Below are 5533 nucleotides of genomic sequence, written 5' to 3' on the forward strand. Positions count from 1 at the left end.
TGGCCTTATCCACGATCCTTTATATATATATATATATATATATATATGTGTGTGTGTGTGTGTTTGTGTGTGTGTGTGTGTGTGTGTGTATGTACACAGGTATGCAGGAAGTAAATAGACACCTTAATTTTTCAAAATCTTTTATTTAATACGCAAAACGAACAATTGAAATCTAATCGATAGGTAGGACTACATACTTTAGTATTTAGTTGACATTCACTTTGCAGGTTTTAATTCAGAAACTCTTTTTGACATTAAACCGATGAGCTTTGTGATTGTCACTTGTGGAATTTCTGCCCACTTTTCATGCAACAATCGAAGCAATTCATCTTTAGATTTAGGTTTCTGTTGAGGTTTTCGTATAGCTCTATCTAGTATGCTCCAAAGATTTTCAATTGAGTTCATGTCAGGAGATTGGCTCGGCCAAAGATGCATTTTGATCCCATTTTAAGTCAGCCATTGTTGATTCTTTTCACTGTGTGGCATGGAGCACCATCTTCCATGAATAAAAACTCATTCTTCGTTATGCTATCATGTGAATACATCGGAAGTAGTCCTTGCCTAAATATTTCGATGTATTTTTCAGAGTTTATGGTTCCAACACATTCGATCAGTTCAGAACGACCATTGCTAGTGACAGCTCCCCATACCATTACAGAGATACCGCCATGTTTCACAGTTGGTTGGAGTCGTTTCAAATCAAATTCTTGATTGGGAAACCTGCAGACCCTCCGGCTTTCGAACCACATTCTATATACGTAAATGCCTGCATTCAGATAATTTAACTGCCGGCGAAATTCCAGGATCTAGACTGATGATTATAACAAGAAGACGCGATGCTAACAGTCGCAGATGATAGATCGTCATCATAGGATGATTACATTGATTTTTCTGAGGATTTCGATAAATTTATGGTTTTGAAAAGATTACTAATGTAAATATGCTGGACGTTAAATTGGATCTTATGCGCAAAATCTATAAAGCGAGTGGAAAATTAAACTAAATTCACAGCTCTCGAATCACCCTGGATCCTTAATTATTGGGTTTTGTTCAGAATATCTCCATTACGCTTTTCAAAATTCAGCTAATGGGAAAGAGTTGAAGGATAATGTCAGGCATTACAATAACGTTTTTAAAGAAGTACTACAAGCAACTATTAACAAATGTAACAAATGTTTTATTCAGAGAATGCATAAGACTAATGTTTTACGAGTGAAAGATGTGTAGCAGTACAAACAATAAGAGTATAGTAAATGCAGCCGCCATCGTGGGTATATGGTAAGAAGTTTCATTCCCAACCACTTGGTTCCGGGTTCCGTTCTACTGCATGGCACCTTGAACAAGTCCTTCTACTATAGCTCCGGACAGACCAAAGATTTGCAAGTGTATTTGGTAGATGAAAACTGAAGAACGCCCGACGTGTGTGTGTGTGCATATATATATATATATATATCTGTAAAAATATATGACACTTATTCAGTAGCCATGATAAAACTCCGAAATAACTGGCCGGATAACTGAAGAGATGTTGGCATGGGCTCCCACCCTGGCATCCGAAACTCGGAGTTTTATCATGGGTACTGAATAAGTGTCACATATTTTTACAGATAATTTCCTCTATTTGTATAATATCGAGGTCTCTTTCTTTTGTTGTCCTTCCTGTCAAATATATATATATATTTATATATATATATATATATATATACACTCACTTATATATGTATAGTTATATATACATGCATATAAACACACACTCACACATACATATATATAAAGAATTAATATCTACAAGGAAATAAGATATAATGTCATAAATATTTATGATTCTGTCTCTTTAAAAGCCAAAACAATGCAATTTATAAAACTAAAACTGGTTGTAACTTTTACTTATTATTTCAATATTTCAGAGGTTTCACTCCTTCCTATCTATCTATCTATCTATCTATCTATCTATCTATCTATCTATCTATCTATCTATCTATCTATCTATCTATCTATCTATAGTGTGATTGTGTATGTATTTGTGTGTGTGTAGATGCCTGAGTGTGTGTCTGTGCGCATGTGTATATTTGTTTATGTGTCTCTGTGTGTCTTTCTGTTCGTGTTTGTCTTTTTAGATCGCTTGAGAAACAGTGTTGATTTGTTTATTTACATCTCCTTAAGGCAACCGGTTCGGCACAAAAAGGGAACGTCAGAGATGGCCATAGTGCAATGACTGAAAGAAGTAAGGAAAATAGAAGGTAGAAGATGCATTTAAAGAGAGGCAATTATACAGAAAAAAAAAAACTTTTACTCTTAAACTAATGTAAATATAATTATAAATAAAATTACAAATAATAATGCATCATTAAGTCAGGTACAAATAACATTGTAACACCAATTTTGTTTTTCTAAATCTTTTCAATGTTTCTTGGTGTTTCTCTTCTCCTGATTTCACAAATACCCTTAGAGCTTTGCCTACCATCGATATTTTAAGAGATAATCATGGTTTTATATTGGAAGAAAACGATACTCGGTTGCGGTAGTGCTTTATTGACCTTATTCACATTGTGCGACAATATCAATCCTGTAACTCTTTTGTAATCACCTTTTGCATCTCTGCTAAACAGAAAATGTAAGTAGGCATATGATGAGATTACACTATAAACGCATTAAAGATCGTGTTTTCCTACTTTGAGCTCCTTTATCTTTAAGGGCAAGTGACCATATATAGTCTCCCACCATGGCAGTGTCCAATCTTGCTTGTTATCTCTTCTCTATTGCAGCAATGTCTTCGTTGGCCCGACCTAAGTTTTCAGAAATCTAAATGTGAACGGAAAAATTCACAGCTTAAGTTCTGCCAACAGAACTTAAGCTGTGAACTTAAGCTTTGCCAACAGTTGCTTGTAGTTGGGATGTTTGTTGTTACCTAGGAAACCATGCACCCTGCCACAATATGCATCCTCTTTGCCTTTTCAAGTTTTTCTGACCTTAATATTGTCCTTATCTGCGGTCCAGTAATAATGCCACCCTTAACCTTTGTCTCAGATGGCTTTGGAAAGAGTAAACGAATTTCTCGAAAGGCTTATCCTCCATGTTCTAAAGCTTTCACAAGCTGTTTGACCGAACCCAGTTTTATGTGAAGTGGAAGTAACAAAACCTTGGCACGCTCTACAGGAGGTGGTCTTGTAACATTTTATTTTCCCGGCTGCATGTTATTTCGTAGGTCACCTAAATTTTCAGTAATGTTCATGATCAGCTCAGTTGTCTCATATACAAAGCGAACGCAAATATTCTCTGTATCCCCTCTGCAATCCAAGCAAGAAAGCAAGCATCTTAAAATCACCACAAACAGCCTACTTATAGTTCGTATAGTTTACTTTCAGAAGAAGCTTTTTGACATTTTCATATTTCTCCTTCATCTGTACAAAGTATGCGATAGGCAGAGATGGATACTGATTTCCGTTGTGCAGTAAAAGTGTTTGGGGGCTTATAGCTGAGATGTCTATGAAAAGTCGCCATTCTTTAATGTCATGATCAATTCCAATAGTTACAAACAAGCTATTTATTTTCCTTGCAGAAACAGATCTTCACAAATCTAATAGTAAACTTCAAATTCCACATCTCGTTTCTTGTACGCTATTTATTTGCAGTCCTGTGCCAATAAATTCCATTTTTTCAGCCTAGATGAATGCTAAAAGTTCATCTCCTGACTTGGTGAGGCCTAAGTCTCGATGGGATCATCCAGTTCACGTTGATTTGGAAAGTGTGGGCGTACTCATTCTGGGCCTGAACGCTTCGTTCATTTGGTTGCTGCTACTTAATACTCTCCTGATGACACTTCCAAAGTATATTCTACCTGACAAGATAAAGTGTTCGCATATAATAACTTGAATCATAGTATGAATCTTATTAGTATGCATAACACTAAAACAAAACTGAGCTAAATGCTTTTAATCTTTGAATTTTGGTTATTTTATCTAGCATATGAAATTTAAAGTTTCCATTTTCCAAATTCACTCACAATTAATTGGTTGGCCCAGGGTTTATAGCAGAAAACACTTGCCCAATGAATACTTTTTAACCCCACAGCCATGTCTGCACAAATAGTTATAATGTATCTATTGAGTAAATATCATGTTTAGTTCTCAGGAACGAAATGCGATAGACGTAAACAGTGAAGCCTGCAGCAATATTAGCGTTTGCAATGATAGATACAACATATAGAATAACAGTAAATCTGAAACAGTGTGTGACTATTAATACAAGAAACCAAGAATATAGTATTCAGAACATTAGGAAAGATGTAGCATGTTATAATTCTCTATTCTTATATCGAATTAGAAGACATATAATAAAACATATATAAAAATAAAACTCGCATATCCTTACTTTTGTTTTCTTGTGTTGTTTAAGTATTTCCTGTACTCCTCGTTTAGTACAGTGTTTCTTAACCAGGTTTTACCTATGAACCACTTTGAGTCTTATTTTATTCGGGTGAGCGCTCCTAGCCATTCGATGTCTAAAAGATCCTTATAGCTTTATGATGTAATATTATTAGGAATATAGAAATAAATTATTAAAATATTTTGGATATTTGAGAAGTACAAACAATTTATTGCAGATAAATTTTAACAACAACATCTTATAAGAATCCCTAAGGGCCATATAGACCCCGGTTGAGAAACACACATACATACATACGTATAGAGCTAAGCGCATTATGAAACCATTAAGGTAAAATTTAGTTGTCAATAAATGCGACTGGGGATGCTGAATAACACCTATATTGCAAGAAATAAGAGTTAAAATCCAAGAGGCTGCATGAAACGCACACACACACTGTATATATATATATATATATATATATATATATATATATATATATATATGCATACACGCATATACACCTACAAGAGAGATAACCACCGCATGAGCGCAGATAAGTGCACTGGATTAGACCAGTTTCGTCTGTTTGTTGCAGACTCGTTAGCAGTGTCTACCCACTGTTCGGATGGTTTGGCTAAATTCGTCTATCAGTATATATTTACGACTGATTTAGCGAAATGCTAATGTTTATACTAAAAATTAGGCACTACTGAAAAGTCTACAACTAACAGACGAAACTAGTCTAGTCCATTGTTCCTAGCATTGCTCTAAATTTGGGAAGTAGTTATTGACTTAGCTGAGAAAGCATCTCGCTGTCTCTGTCACCTCATTCATGATATGTGGTAAATGTGTGCGTAAGTGGCACTCTGTCGGTTACAACGACGAATGTTCCAGCCAACTCGTGAAATTAACATGCAAGTGGCCGAGCACTCCACAGACACACGTACCCCTTAATGTAGTTTTCAGGGAGATTCAGTACGACAAGAATGCGACAAGGCAGGTATTACACATTTTTGCCAGCTGAATGGAATAGAGTATCATGAAATAAAGTACGTTGCTCAAGGATGCAGCCGACCCACGACCTTACGATCGTGAGCCGAATGCTCTAGCCACTAAGCCACGCGCCTTCTCTCTGTCTGTCTGTCTGTCTGTCTCTCCCTATATA

Source organism: Octopus bimaculoides, chromosome 21 (assembly GCF_001194135.2).
Source record: "Octopus bimaculoides isolate UCB-OBI-ISO-001 chromosome 21, ASM119413v2, whole genome shotgun sequence".
NCBI lineage: Eukaryota > Metazoa > Mollusca > Cephalopoda > Octopoda > Octopodidae > Octopus > Octopus bimaculoides.